General features: G+C 38.9%; 1 protein-coding gene across 3 annotated transcripts in view; it reads right to left on the reverse strand.

The window, feature by feature from the left end:
* The window catches only part of MGMT (O-6-methylguanine-DNA methyltransferase), a 162,108-nt gene that overhangs the window by 98,254 nt on the left and 46,413 nt on the right, over window positions 1-17,441 (reverse strand). The window contains exon 1 of one of the 3 annotated variants that reach the window (XM_009325853.1): window positions 15,804-15,997. The exons of the other annotated variants lie outside the window; for them this stretch is intronic. The gene's annotated coding sequence lies outside the window, so the exon portion shown is untranslated. Of the gene's footprint in view, window positions 1-15,803; window positions 15,998-17,441 lie in introns of those variants that run through there. 3 annotated transcript variants of the gene reach the window in all.

Below are 17,441 nucleotides of genomic sequence, written 5' to 3' on the forward strand. Positions count from 1 at the left end.
TCCATTTACACAGACATTTCAGTGCTTCACCTGTTTTGTCTTGCCCCAACCTCAACTGAAAATTGTTTACAGCCAAAGACCCACAGAACAATAAAAAACAAGCCTATAATACATTTAGTTGCAAATCTATAATGCCTCAAAATTATAGAAAATGTCAAGCAATCAAGTCTTAAAAAAGCTTTTTTTCTCGGTTTTTGTTTTCCCCTTTAGTGCAAGGCCAAGCCTCAACTTCTAGCGTGAGGTGACATCTGCAACTATTGCTAGTCAAAGGCTCACCAGAGCCTGATTAATTGTTAGTCCAAGGGGATTTTTGTTGGTCACGGACCAATGAACTACATGGAATTTCCACGGCTGTAATATACGGCTGTGACAATACCGAATTCTGCTCTTATTGCAGCGGCCACTCAAATAGCAAGTACTGTGGTATCGCATATTTGTGTTGCAGTGAAGTGTCAGGAAACCTTGGACTCGAACAAGACTTCTTTCAAGAGCATACACAATGTTAGGATATGTTCTTCCTGCAGTCCCCAGAGATTTCTTTCGCTTATTTTAGACCAGATTAATCTAAGTTGGAGGAAAAAAAAAGCCAAAACTCCCTTTCCCCCTTAAAAAGATAAGGAGTACTGCATTGTCTTCATAGGTCACCAGCCACCAGAAAATCAAATTATAACTGTATAATTTAGGGAAAATGGAGGGAAGCAAGGCCGCTTTTTTTTCCCTGGATTAGCAAATTGAATCAACTGACCAGGTGGTTAACAACCACCGTAAATACAAGAGAGGAGAGGAATGCAGAGCATAAAGGCTTGCCTTTTGGGGGGCAGGTATTAAACAAGTTCATCTACACTGTGTCACAGCAACTGAAAACTAAGGCTGCAGAGTGGAACAGGCACCCTTAAACATATCTCAGTGCAGAAGAAAAGTGTTTCATGGACAACTATAGATCAGCCTGGGCAACATTTGAAGAATATCACATTGAATAAATTACAGGATTTTCTCAGAATCTCTATAAGCAGTAAACCGGTCCTTCAGAATACAAAGTGCTAACAGTACTGGATCTCATTTTAATGGAAAAACAAGAAAGCCACTGACTTACAGAAAATGAAGAGTGGCCTCAATTCCCATGATAAATATCTGGTTATGTTTACTTTGACTAACACAAACATGGCAGCAGCCTTCAATGCTCAGAACTGTAAAAGGGAGGCTTTCCCGCAGCTTGAACCGGTTGCAAGGCAATGGTCTGCTCACATTTGTCAACCCATAGGAAAAGCTAAGGGAAATATCAAGGGGAAAAGGGAAACCCGCAAAATTTAATATCCAGAGCAAAATGAATGAAAAACCATTTCTAGTCAACATAGTTTTGTGGGAAAGAGCTCTCAAGTAAACCTGGAGACTTTTTGTTCAGGGGTGAGGAGTTTGGAGAGAGGTTTTGAGATGTCTCTGAAGGACGCTCTGGTTGATAACCTCAGACAGATGACCAAATGCCACCTGAAAGTCACCGAAGACCAGTTTGCATTACGTGGAGTTACTGGGGCATATGCAGTGCATGCTGGCTGACATAGTTCTTGAAAAGTCATATTGAACACATGGAAGGATGAGCCTAAGACTGGTGCGGTTGTGACAATTCAGATTTCTGTCCAGCATTTTTTATGCTTTTACAGAATATAAAATCTCTGTCAATTAAGTATGTAGACGAGGCAGTGTCAGATGTGGTAATAAATGAGGACTATGCTACAGAGTGGGGTACTCAATCTGGCATGGGGGTACATTAGGGCACATAAGGACTCCTGAGCCTTGGGCGATACAAAGAGAGTCTCTCTTATTTTAGACACAAACATCACAAATTTTTCCTTGGATTAAACACTACAGTAGAAAGAGAGCAGATCAAGTTCCACTATAGGAAACAAAACACCTCAAAGCCTGGAACAAGGTAGAAATCAACTGAAAGATAAAAAGGCATAAATAATTTATTTCTAAATAAGGCACCATTACACTGGACCAAAGAAGGGGTTAACACACCTGCCTAAGCCTAACCAAAGCCAGACTGGTATCTATAGACAAAACTGTGGTGTTAGTATTATCTTTGTATCCTAAAATTACTTGTATTTTAATTCTTCCCACAAAGCTGTGGCAGTGTTTTTGGCAGTGGCCACCATCTTCCCAGAGGAGAAAGGGCACCAGCATCCCCGTGGTCTCCCAGCCCTCGTCGCGCCGGCGGGATGATGCCTGCGGCCACTCTGACTGAGGAGGTAGCAGGAAAACTGGACAGGTTTGTGAGAAGCAATGCAGATATTTACCTAATTTATTAATTTCATTTCTAAATACATAACCTAATTACAGTAATGGATAGTTTTCAGATTGGTTCAATAAGCAGAAAAGGAGGCTCAGAAAACACCTAACTACAACCCCTGAAGACAGGCGTATACTCGACTTACTGGCGCCCTTTGCATTTTCAGCCTAGAGACTGAAGAAGGCTTCTAGCCCAGGGCAGACATAAAATTTACCTACAGTAACAGATGAGCTGTTTATCATTCTTTGCAGAATATTTCTTAGCGGCTCCCCAAACACCATGATGCTGACCAATATTACCCTGTCTCATATATATGGAGAGACTTTCTCACTACTCCCCATCACAATTAAAATTGCTGTTACCCTTACTTGCTAGTTATTTCTAATATTTTCCCAATTAAATCCTTAATTTTGAACGTAGAATTTTAATTAAACCTTTTCTTAATTGAGGGTTAGCAGAATTTCATTGCAGCATCTCTCTTAAAACTTTGGGCCGACTCAAGACTTGACAACTTGATATGTGTGGAACCCCACTGTGGCGGTAAATAAAAAGTATTATTGGGCTGGATGGTCAAATTCAGACAAACCAAAGACACAGCTAAGACCGTTAAAGCTTTAAATGACAAATTCTTCCTGTGACAATAAAGAAGTCACATGGCTTTTAATACTGATGATAAAGAAAGGCACCATATTTATTTATGATAGGCTCAGTAATTCTACATGGAACACATTTTCTGTGCACTTCACTTTATGATATCATTATATACTACTGGTATTTTTGCATAGTAACTTCAGAAAGTAAACTATTTAGACAGTGATGTACGTGGTAATCTACCATAAGATATGTGTTTCTAAAGTAGAACTCTGCATGAACTTAAACACCAGATACTTTAAGATACATTACCTACATGTCAAGATACATTTCATAATTTGTATGTGTTAAGTAATTGCTAGCACGATAATCTAATAAATTCTCTTACACTGCCTCCTTGATTTTTTTTTTTTTTCTCAATACCACTTAAAACGTTTAAGCTTCCTTGCAGCGAGCTTAACAGCTAGGAAGTTAAAGGCAAAATATAATTTTGGCCTAGTCATAGAGTTGCATTTTTGGTTCAAATGTTATCTCAATGATAAAAAACAAATCAAAGCAAGTCCAACTAACCTGTAGAACGTGCTAAACCAACCAATGAAGTAAACACAGAAACCACAGAATTACAGAAAAATAAGGCTCTGGAAAAAAGTACTCTGGAAAGTCTTCTACCAAAGCAGTCATCCCAATGCAGAATCAAATGCACGTGCATCTTTCCAGACAGACTTGTTCAGCTTTTCCACACAACCCTACCTTGAAAAGGTTTTCCAACCTTTTTGGACAGTTTGCTCCAGAACGTCAGCAGAGGTTTTATGTTTCCTGATCAGGAACTCTCCTGCTCCAATTTAAATCTTTCTGTCCTCTTCTGCACAGGCGTCTCAACAGATGATGTCCGTCCCCCCCGCCCCCCTTCATACACAACATTTTCTAGACCCGACCATGGCTTTCACAGAAGCCACTACTGATGTAATTTCAGTTGGACTCCGCTGAGCATATTTCTCTGTCCGTGTCTCAGGACAGTGCACCTTACTCTCAGAACAGCAGGACTTCACTGACTCACACATTTGGCTTTTCACAGGCCCGCATGTCAACTCACATTGGCCATCTGCACGTTCTGCGTTGTAGTTGGCGGTTGATTAGTCTTGAGAAAGACCTTTACTGAGTATTTGACAATTTTCAGCTGCATCACTTTCATTTAAGACTGTTTTGTCAATGTGCGAGAATTATTTTAAACACTGACTCTATCTTGTATTGCACCTCCCTTCCCTCCCACCTTGATGCCACCTGCAAAATTAGGAACTGTGCTAGCTCAAGCCATTTCTCTAGGCAGCAGCAAGAATGCCATCTGAGGATGCCCAAAGTTTTACTAAAAATCAAAACATCTTCCTCTTCTCACTTATGTAAAAAGCCTGATATGCAAAAAGTAAATTGATAAAACCGTAATTTGCCAGATCCATGATGGTTGCTACACCCTTCCTCGTTACCAACCAAGTGCTTGCAATAAAAAATTTAGAATAAACACAGGAAAACCAAGACCGATCATTTCCCAGATTCATTTTATCCTTTACCTGAGGCCCCTCTACTAATGGTAGAGGCTACGTGCTTCTCCCTGTTTGATTCGAGAGCTCGCCCAGCCTCTGTGAATTTTCAAAAGTGTCTGCTGGTGTGACAAGTGCTTTTGCCAGTCCCTTAAGTATCCTCAGATTAAAATCATCAGGCCTTTTAAAACAGGCAGGACTCTAACAGTAGATCTCCTAGGCTGAGATCTTATCCATTTTCTGCTGGTATTAATTGTGCTAACCATCTGCTCACTTTTGATTTTTTTTTAATTGAAAACAAATGCAAAAAGTCATTGAACACTTCAGTCTCATTTGTTAATAGCTCCCTGCTTCCCTCAAGTAGCAGACCAAACGCTTTATTTGGTCTTCCTCTTATTACTAATGTACTTACCAATCGATTTCTGTATGTCTCTTGCTAGTTCCATCTTACTTTGTGCCTTACTTCCTTATTTTGTCCTTGTACACTGGTACTACTCCTTTTGTACTCTTTCTTTTGAAGTGAGCTGCCCTTGTTCTCTTTTCTTTCTTGTCTTAAGGTCTTTGAGTGTCCAGCTCAATGCAGCCATGGAGGTTTCACCATCTTCTTCCTTTTCCATACACTGAAACTTCCCCCTCCTTTGATTAGGATGGATCTTAGCAGTTTTGTCTCAAGCTTCCCTCCTGTAAGAACTCAGCTACCCAACTGAGATTAAACCGTTTTCTTGAAGGACACTGCTTTCAGTTTGCACATTTTCCTGTTTCTTCTTGGGGATTGTGGTTCATCACTTCCACAGTCACTCATGCTTATTCTATCTTACAGCTTTGTATCATGACTCAATACTACTGTATCAGAATAAAAATCAAAAAGCTTCTTCCCCCCTTCTCCCCACGTCACAAAAATGTCAGCTCGTTGTAACAGTTTTGCTGCATTTGTCCCCAAACAGGTGCCTGAGGAGTTAAAGCCTCCTTATGTCCTAGACATAGGATGTCCGTAGACTAGGATGTTCTAGACTCTGCTTTGTCCCGCTGATGGGAACACTGTATCTTAGTGGTACTTGTTACCTTGATTCAAAGTCTTACGAATTTTTAAAATGAAGAAAAGCAAGTTTATGACAAACTGTTATTTGGTAGTTAACAAGAGGAGAATTAAGAGTGCCAGTGAGTAAATTCTTCGATACTTTACTTGAGGCGATCAGAACATGTATTAAAAATGAATAATGTTTATAAAATCTCAGCAGCTCCTGGTACAACCAGAGCCATCAGTCTTCATCAGGTGGGACGCCCGGTTTTCCAAGTGACTATTTGGACTCCTAAGGAGGATCTCTTTTTTGTCAGATTTCCCTGACTGGTATTTCCCTACTTCAGTGCAAGATTATATTGTACCTCTTAGAAATTTCTAATTTCCTTATAACCCATTTGTGCTCAACAACTGCACTACCTTTTATACATTATCTGTCTTTGGTAAGACTAGGCCACCAGTCTATCTTTGCTTTATCTATGACACACGGCTTTATGCATACAGTGTGGTAGAAGAGATTAACCTTAGTTACTGGAAATACCAGATTTAGTACTTAATCTGAACAATATTATGGTATTCCTTATTTTTGAAGCTCTTACATACCTCCTATAATCAAAACAACTCCAGTTCACTGCTCTGACATTTAAAGGTGGAACTCTCCTTTTGCCTCATGCAAGTTTAAATGGAAAAACCATATCCCTAATACCACAAATCCTCTCCTACCAGAAAACATAGGAAGAAAAGAAGTGTTTGTTTCTTTAAATTCCCTTGTTCAATGGCAGGTGGAATTGTATTATTGCGCTATGAATATTCTGGGCATATAGTAACCCCTCTTTTATGTTAGCAGGATTAGGGCAAAAAGAAGTCAAAATAATTTGCTGTAATGAATCTCGAAAATTGCCATGTGAAGATAAGTGCCCAGAAGTCAGCAAATAGCAATCCTTAACCCACATTAAAATGAGTTTACTTTGGGAGGAGTTGCTTACATGTTACGAATTTCTTCACAATTATTGTACATTCAAAACACTTCAATATAAAATCATAAAAATACATCCATGAAGCCACATGTGAGAACAGCAATGGTATATAAATACAACCCACCCCTCAGGCGGATGGTAAGAACATAAAGAGTCTATACAGACAGCTTGTGGGAGACCACCTTAAACCTGAGGGATAGGGGACAATTAAGACATTTCTGAAATATTTTCAACTCATTCTTTGCTGCACCTGATAAGTTTTCTGCACCCCTTCACAGCTCCTGGGTAGGGAAGGCATCACTTGGAAGTACTGATGGCAGAGCTCCCTGGTTGTAAAGTAAATGAGATCCCCTCTTGAACAAATCCTCCTCACAGAAGTATATGGCTCTGTAAATTTTCGACCCTTTTGTATCCTGGTTGTCTCATCGCTTGCCATCATTTTTGCCCTCCAAGAACAGCTTGATTTGAGGATATACAAATACTTCAACGAGAGTCTCTACATTTGGGCAAGCTGTACTAATATATCTGAATCCGTATGATAAACCTGACCTACAGGTTAAGCTATTTTACAAAGCCTAAAAAGAGATCAATTTTCTCCTTAAAACAGATAGCCGCAGTAAAATTTAACGCTGTATTTCCAACTCTTAGTGCAGTTAAAGGTTTTAGGATTGGATTATTCAGTGTAATTCAGTGACACTGAACCCATTTAACCACCCTGAGGTTCAAAACCCACATTTTGGTACCTTTCCTACAGAGACAGGAAAATGTTGAATTTTTTTAGTTTAAGAAATATGTTTTCTTATTGACACTGGAATACGCATGCTACTGATAAAATGAACAGACCTGGAAAATGCAGCAACTGCTTTATCAGCACTGAAAGGTGCCCATGCAGTTTAAGTCTGCAAACCTCTCCTCCCGGCCCCCCAAAACTCACAATGGACAGAGCTATCTGACAGCCAGTGGAAGCAGAAACCCCTCATACTGTGAAAAAAATATATAGACACAAGTTCACAAAGGAACTGTGGGATTTAAATCTCGGACTTTCTCAAAATACAGCAAACCAAAGCATCCTGGATATTTTATTTAATATACAGCCTCCATCTAACATACCAAGGAAGAGACGCTCAGTCTGTTGGATTTATTACAGCTTTACAAAGTGGGTTTTTTGACAGTATTTTTTTCTGTGAATAACAACACTAGTGTTTGGAGCAGCCTGTGAAGCAGAGTCTCAGGGTCCTTGGCCTCTCTGTTTACAGTTATGCTGCCACTTCTCATGTTGCCTGTGCAGGTCATATGGGAATAGTCCAAAATGCACCAATACACATTTTTGTCTCCTCAGAACAGTGTTTTTCACACTATTACAGTTAAAAGTATGCCAGGGTTTACACTTAGATTTTATTTTTTAGAGGTGCATAATTATAAAACTTACTTCAGACTCAGCTGCCTATACACAACCGTACATACAGACAACGTAAACATACTTCATTCATTGCTTTTTAAGTCAGATATTCTGCTCTATTTGTGATTTGGGGTTACAGCAGCACAGGATATGGAGCTTTCCAGTTCTGCATCTGTACATGACCATCACAAAATTGGAAAGAAAACCCTATTTCCCATTCTTGAAAGCTGAGTTTCCTGCTGGAGCTGAACGCTCCACATTCCTCCCACTAACAAATATCGGAAAAAAAATTGTTTACGCTCTTTCTTTGTTGCCATCGGATTCCAATGTCGCATTACCTTCCAATGTTTATCCGTCTGAGGAACATGGGAAGCTTGAAATACTTTTTTTATTTTTGTGTCCAATAACGCTAATCTGACATTTCTGTGATTTCTGATCAGCCCAAGTGATGAGGGGACATAGAGCAGAATTTATACCAAGCTGCTTGCAAGGAAAGCAGCATTTCTTGTGATATTAGTAACTATGATTTGCCCCAGACAATGCCTCTGACCAACTGGAACTGCCTCTTCAGATGCTGCCACCAGCCAGCACAGCTCGGACAGTCATACCACATAGCGTAGCTTTCTTTTAAAAAAAAGATACCCATAACTCATTCTCTGATAAACCCTGAACTTGGAAATACCCTCCTTTCACCTCCGCTGCATCAGTTCTTGCACTGGAGAGGTCAAAGTTAAGCACATGCTCCTGGGAAGAAATAGTTTCTGACTCATCTGAAGGGGAGTTTCTGCCTGTGGAGGAGTTTCGGAGCCTTCTGCACCTTCTCATTATTACTACAGCACCCATTTTAATCAAAATAAACATCAAAGTCTTATTACGGGAAGACATCAATATTGCTGGATTTTATATGAAATACATCTTGTTCATAGATTTGAATAATCTCTGCCACTAAAACAGTTCTGGCTACAGAGACTTTAGGGTTATTAGTGCTCAACAGATGTGGCTTAAAGATCCAAGGGGCAAGAGAATTTTGTTCTCTTGGGAAAGTCAAACTTTAATTCAACGCCTTGCTCAGAGAAGACTCAACAGCGCAACACTACGGGGACTCAGATGCATCTTCAAGAATGTGGCCATTTGACTTAGAAAACAAGTGTTTTGTTTGGTATCAGATACTTCTGTATTTCAGTTATTTATCTGAAAACACCTCATTCGTTGGAGGAGACAAATCTCTGCCGAATCTCATGCTATGCTGATGTCTCATGCGGCAGAAGAAGAAACTCAACAGCAAATTGCAGACCACGTGACCAGAGTTTGTGCAAGTGAAATTACCATTAATCATACAACTGTGGAATTAACTGAAAGTAAATCAGACTTTAGACATACAGATGGGGTTAAACTATCAATCAAATACTTTACAGAAAATTGTCGGTCTAAGAATCCATGTAAAATTCCAACTATTGGCCATTTGGTATCAAGTGAGTACTATGGAAAACTGCTGAGGTCTATGCTACGGTTGTGCATTCTGGAAGGTAGAAGGTTCCTTGGTGGTTCCTCAGCCAAGGACAAAAGAAATCCATGTTGAATACTTAGTCAACAAGGCTCACACTGGAGGATAATGCCTCTAGTTATTTTTACTCAATAAAAAGGAAAAAAAAAAACCCAAGTGTGTCTGACAAAGAAGGACTAGAAGTATTGGAGGATTTTGAAATGTTAAGACAGAAAGCTTCTTATTTCATTCAATTTGAAAGGTGAAGAGGGAACTGTGCCACAGTTTGGAGGCAAGAATAAAAATTCCGTGAAATAGTCTCATGAGACAACTGATAGCACTCATCCATAGTTGGTGACACTCTGACTCTTTCATGAAAAAGGCAATTTTGCTTCCCAGAAAAATATTCTGGCACTGGGGATTCCAGAGGACAAGGCTCTCACGGCAATTTCTGACTTTCTAACCCATATTAATATCTACAGTTATCAAATCCAGAACTTCAAACTGTGATTTTGTTACAAAAAGGATTCTCAAAAAATACAAAAAGCTCTCTCTTTTGTCATACATTTACAGCTGAAGAAATCCCATCCATTTAGCCAATTCTTTCCCAATAAAATCTATTTTAATGCAGCTTAGCAGAGAAGTCTTATCAGAAATGAAGTTGTATTATACATCTCAAACCTATGCTAGCAGTTGAAGATACTCTGAAAATCATTTAAAATAACATTTGATTTTATAGAAAGAGGAATCACTTAAAACAAAAACCTTGATTCAGCAGACTGGGAAAAAAGATTCAGAGCAATTTTTTAGTTTCTAACAGAGTATCTAAATTCCTCCTTTATGGCATACTTTGTTCATTTAATCAGGTATTGTCTTTGATATATATAAAATTGACCTTGTGCATTGGATCGGAAATACCTGAAATCCCATCTCCCCTTTTTAAAAAGCAACCAGGAGGTGTATTGTAATTAGATAAAACCATCTCCATAATGAAAGAGTTCGAACAGAACATAGGGGAGATGCTTTGGAAAGGAATGGTTGGTTTCTAAGAAAACTCACCATACAAAGCAAAAACGTTTCTTGGACAAGTTGCCTGAAAAGAAAATTTCCCTCTTCCAAAGAAAGGACAAACGTCATGAAGCCTTGGAAACCAGCATTTTCTAAGATGTAGGACTTCTCGGTTTTGTTTTTCTGCTATAGGAAAGACATGGAAACAATTACAGAAAATATGGGATGAACATTTCTAGAAAGAATGGAACACGACTGGCAAATGCAAACATTTAGTGTGGATTGAATTAATTTTGCATTGTAGCCTTTCGTACTTCTGAGGAAATTAATTCTGGGAACTACAGGATGAGAAGCCACTGGCTTGTTTCCAGTATCTCCTCCCAGTCATCTGCTTGAAAATCAGCTTCAAAATTGTGTATTTATTTTGGATGAATTACCCATTTCTAGTGTTTTGAACAGCAAAGACAGACAGTTAAAATATTTACATTAAAGACTAGACACCGGTAGAACCGCTAATTGTTTGCATGCAAAATGATTTTTCCTAAAAAGAATAAACACCAGTAAAGAAGGTGGTTGGAAGTTTTGGAAATCATTCAAACTTTTGTCCAAAGAAACGGCTATACTTCCGAAACAAACTACTATCCACTCATTGCCAATGAAGTACTCTGAATTAGGTATTACAGAAAGTATTTGACTTTACAAACTAACTTAGGAGTGAGCATATGTTTCAGGTCACTTACACTGTGACTGTTTTTGTGAAATGCACATAAATGTTTTTCTTAAGTGTAACTGATCTCTAAACAGGAATATGGGCTGATGATCCTAAGGCCCAAATTTTAAACAAATACTCATGCAGAACCCACAAAATAAGTTTTCTTAGTACATGAAAATCCCATATACAACATCTAGCTCAACAGTCACTCGTGTCAAGTCTGCTCACTCGAGTAAGTGTCCCTGGTGCAAGACAAAGTTGGTGTCTTCAACAAATTAAAATTTCATTCCTATCTCTACATCCTTAATCAAACATTATGACACATGAACAGTTAACAACTGCATCTTATTTATACTATTAGATATACTTACTACTGTGCTGCAATGTGAATTAAGTTGTTAAAATTTCAGGACTCAGCCTGACATTTCCTCCTCACTCACACACCATCAAACTACTGCTGCTTGGATATAAGAAGTTATATTTGTTCCGAATGTCGTGTTTGGTGTTATGCTGTGGTTCAAGAAGTTGTAATCTGTACGGTAACATTTTGCCTGCCTGGCAACAGGAACGATTTCTATTTGCATGGTAATGAGACATTTTATTTGACAAGGTGTCGAAGGAAAAGATGCAATAATTTTAACAGTTGGGTGTTACACTTTAAAACCCGTTCAGTGGATCTGGGAAATAACATTGCTTCAATACCAAACTTTATGCGAGTGGACCAGGGAGCAGGAAAAGGGACCAAATACTACTGGAAAAATAATCAGAGCAGCCACAAGTATTAGTTGAAATATTAAACTACACAGTACAAAGAAAAACTATTGCGTTGTTTTACTCAGGATCCCCATGAAGTAAGGAAGGCCCCAAAGACAGACAGACAGGCTGGCAGCAGTGCAGAGACGGACGCGGTGAGATTTCCATCTCGCTTAACCCCTAACCGAAATGAACTTGGGCTCTACCTCTGCTCTAACCGAGAGCCTCGATGTTAACTTTAAATAATCTAATTAAGCTGAAGTTTGCTATCTTCTCCCTTTTTTGCCCTACAAAAAACAAACTTTGCTTTTACTTTAGGAAAACTGGTACTCATATTGAATCATCCGTACTGCTGAAAATGTGATATCATCTTTGACCTCAGACGTGTAGCTTGAATAATGAGATAGGCATTTGACTAGATGATAAACAGAGATCTTATTTCCTCTGCAAGGAAGCACTGAGAAATGTAACTAAGGCCAGTGCAGCAGAGGTGTTCGGACAGATTAGAAAAATAAAAATCACATGGCTTCACCAAAGCAGTGAATCAGGGCAGCACACCGACATCACGGAAAAATGATCTGAAATATTTTCCTAGATTCAAATTTAAAAAATACATAATTATAAGGTAAGTAGTTAACCAGCCAGTGTTTATCCCCAAGTTAATGGTACCATTTGTCTCCCAGGCCTTCAAACCTCAAGCAGGCTGATGCTCAACCACTGCACAGCTCCCAGGGACCCCCCCTAGGATCGAAGCACCGGGGCAGGAGGGGTTTCAAAGAGAAATGAAGTCCTTGTTAGTGGAAAACATTGGAACGTCACTATTTTAATCCACACTCCAGAAAGGTTGAGTTGTGTAACAATAACCTGCAATTCAGAAAGCGCCTGCCCATTTCATCCTTTACCAAGCCTACAGCAATTCTCTAAAACCTTTAAACAGGTATTTTGTCCTGTTGTTTATTTTCTATCTGCTGGCAGTCTCCTAAAGAAAAATTTAATCGAACAGCAGCATAGATAAAATAAAACAATATTTAGCTTAAGGTAAACATGAAATAACCAGTACCACTGCATTCACTGCTGCTGTGTGACGGCTGCCTGGCCAGCCCAGCGCGGTGCTGGGAAGACACGCACGTTTAGAAACTTCAGTTAAGTTCTGCAAACAGAGATATGCTGCTATTTCATTATTTCTTTTTAAGACAGCTAAGCTCATCTAAATTATTCAAAGAGTAATTCATAAAGAGGTTACTAACAGTTACCGAGAGGCCTCTTCTACCAGTGAGCTCAAACTGAAAATGAAGCATTTCACTATTTGCTTTCACTTTTTCCCTTTCCTCCATCAAAATCTTCTATTCTCAGAGTGAATAAAGGTCCCAACAGCCCATTGTGGGAGGGGAAGAGGACTGCATACCAACACCTGAGGAGGCTGCAGTAAGAAGATGTGATTAGGAGAATTTAACAAAATAAAGAACCACCACGCCAGAGCCCATATTTTCCTGTATCACAAGCACCGTTATTTTGATTCATATGTTTCAACTGAAGCGAACACCAAAAGCAATTTGTGTAATAATACAACAGAAAGTTAAACAAGAGTAAGCAAACTGCAGGAAATTCATCACCAGAGAACACAGTATCAAACAAGCGTGTCCCAAGGAACAAAAAGCAAGAGGTGAAGACAACAGTGAAACAGCAAGAACGCATCCAATGTATACAAGAGGGAAAGCAGAGCAAGGGCAAGAAGCCAGACACATTACACATGACATAAGTAAATAAATCAAAGGAATTGAGATTAAAACCCGAATTAACTGGAGGAGGGGAAGAGCTATAGCACCTGCATAGAGGTGTCCACCCCATGGAGATTAATATCACACAGTCTATGAAAAGTCTGATTTGTAGTGGCTGAGCAAGGAAAGTAAGAAAAAGATTCACATTTCAAAATCAGAGCGCTAAGAAAATAACCAGCATCACTATTCCCTGGTTTTCAAACTGCAGCACCCATCTGAAAACACAACAGGATTGCTCAAAGAAGCTCATGCTAATTTGGATTTATATTACAATGAAATTATATTTTAGTTTTGTTTTAAACTGTGGTTAAATAAGGCAAATTTAAAACCAAACAGTTTGAAAACTGAGTATTTTTTTTCCATATATGTTTTACTTTTAATTCTTTTCTATCATATTCCAGCTCATGACTAGCCAGAGTTTTACTTTTCAAATCTTTTTGTAGACTTACCAAAAAACCAAACCAGTAAAACTTTAGTTTCATTGGGTTGTTTTATATTATTTTTTTATTCTGTACACAGTAACTTGAAGCTTCAGATAAATATCAACAATTCTTCGGCTGAGTGAGTATTTTGAGATATATCAATATCACAAAGTCTCCAAATGCAAATCAAGTTCACTTCAAGCATCACAGCCCCATTCCAAACAGGAACAGTAGGAGCATGGAAAAAAGTTATATGAAACAGTGTTTTCAAAAATATTTAAGATCGTGATATTTTTCTATATAATAGTTCTGCCACTCGATGTTCGGTGTAAGGGACGGCGCGAACCAAGGACAGGGTGAAGGCTGAGCCAAGGCACGGTGCCACCCCAATGCCAGGGGCTGCAGGGGACACGGCCGCCACCCAGGCGAAAAGCAACTTTCCCAGAGCCCACACCTTCTGGGATGGGAAAAGGATCCGGAATAGAGACATTTTCTTCCTCCTCCTCCTCCCCTGGGCAGTAACAGCCCTCTGTGCCGAACCAGGGCTCAGCTCTTGCTGCAATCCTCCTAGGAGGAAAAATAATCTAAGGGCACTGAGGAGAAGCAACACCTTCCTATCAGTTATTCATAAATAAGAATATGCAGAAAGATGTCATAGGGCCTTGCAGCAGCTTCTTTAATAAAGAAATAAGATACAGGTGAAGATAGTCATACTGCTTAATGTTATTTGGAAGTTTTGGCCTTTTCATGATAAATTCTTTTCGATTTACCTATAGCTATGACCATATAACTAAAGTGAACAAGGGGATTCTATACATTTCCTATGGTTTGGAGCAGAGCTCAAGCACAGTTCATGTCCAGGCCGGTGCCATTTCTATGCACTAAATGGAACAGATTACTGAGAGGCAAATGTTGAAGGATAATATAAAGGCCATCATAAAGCATAGCCACAGCCATACCTTACCCTATAGTCTCATTTCTGGCTATTTATAAATCACATTTTAAAAAGTAAAAAAAGTCAAGTGTGATATGATGGGATCTTACATTGGCAAGATCACAGCATCATCAAGGCAGCTATTACGTGGGTGGATAAAACTGCTGACTTCTAGTAATTTCATATGAAACAAATTCCTTGCCACTAAAGTAATAGTAAAAACAGTCAAGAGAATAATCGTATGGAAAAATATAAAAACTGCCAATCCTCCTTTCCCTCAGGTTTTCCAACCACCTGCCAGCAAACTGCATTATATGGGTTTTTCTTTTTTAAATATAAAAGCCCCGTGAGAAATAAATTAAATAAAATCAAAGTATCCTCAACATTTTCTAGAGCATTTATTGATTATGGGATTTTCACATTAAAAAGTGGCACACGTGCTTCTGCAACCCATTTGTCCCCTCTCCGTCGTGCGTACAACGTTGTGGAGGAGGGTGAATGCATGAAGCAGCAAATAACACTGGAAGTTTCAATTTTAGATATGCGAGAACACAAAATTAATGAGCGTCTTTGGAGTAATAATTTGTAGACTTCACAGAGAACCAGGGAAGATTATAAATGCTGTTGACCTAGAAGAAGTAATAGAGAACTCGGTATTCAGTACTGAAGAACAATTTGTCAGTGAATAAAGTCTAGCATGCAATATGACTGCTTTCTGTTGACAGATGGCAGAGAAGTGTCTTCTCCATTCTCTCTCATTAAAATAATTATGGCAGTGTATGTTAGCCTCTCTTCAAGTCTGGCATTTTCACAGCACATACAGGGGCATCATCATTGTAGGAATAAGGTTAAATAATAATGGAAACACATTTCTGGCATGCAAAGGGCATTTGATATTAAACTTACCTGCTTCCAGAAATAACAGCAGGGAGAAATTTGTTAGCTCAAGAGTAAATGAAATGATTTAACTTATTTTAACAGGAGGTTAATTAGAGCTCTCCGCTAACTTGAGAAATGCATCCCAAAACCAGGTCAAGCCACAGTTAGGCTGATGAGCCTTTGCCTTATGTAACTCCTCCAGAACCGGGCTTGTTTCTCGTTTTTACCTTTGCTGCCAATTGCTCACTGTAAAACTGCAAATCAGATGCAGTCCAGTGTGAAACTTCTTCCACAGCTGTCAAAGTCTGCGAAACTACAGAGAAAAAAAAATTAGGTTACTAGAAGCCATGTAAAAAATATTCCACGTTCAAGTGTATTTCTTGCATGGCCAGTACATTTGTGTCTGCTGCTCCAGCAAAACACCCAGAGAGGCTGGGTGGTGCACAGGGAGGCATACAGCGTTAGCCTAGTTATCCCCTGCGCTGCTAATTACTAATGGGTAGTTAGTGACACAAGTTAATTACCACCACGTAACGGGGTTTCAATACTGTAAGTCAATGTCACCACTGTAACGCATGACATTAACACCGCATGATGTCATGGCTGAGCAAAAATTATCTGGTGTCAGCATTGTACACTCCACCATTTCTCGCTGCTGTTCTCCCCAATATGATTCACTTTCATTATTTATGAGACTTGTCTCACTAACCCTCAGCAACGGTTCCAAATAATGATAGGAATCTGTCAGTGTAGGATTGTATTTCTCAAAACAATAACCACAGTTCCTGGAAATGTCAATATGTCAATTGAGGGTAACACATCTCTCAATAAACCAATATTTTGTAAAAACAAAACAAAATCTAGAAAAAAAAAATCATGCACAGAAAACGGAAATTTGAGCTCCACCGAACTCTCCTCTTACAATGCCGGGCAGAAAAATTCATCCTTCCTGCCAGGTGGTGGAGACAGAAAAGCACATTTGCATTTTCCCCAATTACAAATCTTGAAGCATTCAATATTTTAGTACATAATATTAATGAAATGCCATGAGAAAGGAAATGACAAAAGTCAAAGAGCTTACACTACAGCAGAAATCAAACTGAAATTCAAGGTATAGAAGAACTAATAGGAGCTATATTTTTGACAATTTCCTGAAAAAAATGGAAAGTTAGAATTGGTATTATTACAAATGGCCACTGAAGTTGCATTAAAAATTGTTTTCAGCAACCACTTCACCATACAATCCTGCAGAATGACAATATCTCACTTCTAACAGTGGAGAAGGTTGCATGAGCCTCATTCCTCTCCTTTATATAAAGCTTAGCAAAAAATTGTGCTAAGGATAAATCATGCCGTCCTTAACAGTTCCATCCTGAACCTAATGATTTAGAAATTTAAGAGCTACTCAAATGAATTTCTGTACCGCTTTTGAAATCAGCCTGGCACACATCTGCATTTTACCCTAAGCCAACAAGCATAAAGGTGATGATCAATCTATGCCTTCAGTTCTAGATGACTATAATTTTTAGTTTTACGCTTCCATCCAAACATCCATTCTCTCACATTCTTAGAGACCAATGTTAATGACAGAAAATATTTTTTTAACTATGCAGTTCTGAAAGTATTTATGCAACTATAGTGTAGCTATATGAGATATATGTAGAG

This window comes from Pygoscelis adeliae, unplaced genomic scaffold, assembly GCF_000699105.1.
Source record: "Pygoscelis adeliae isolate BGI_AS28 unplaced genomic scaffold, ASM69910v1 Scaffold4, whole genome shotgun sequence".
Taxonomy (NCBI): Eukaryota; Metazoa; Chordata; class Aves; order Sphenisciformes; family Spheniscidae; genus Pygoscelis; species Pygoscelis adeliae.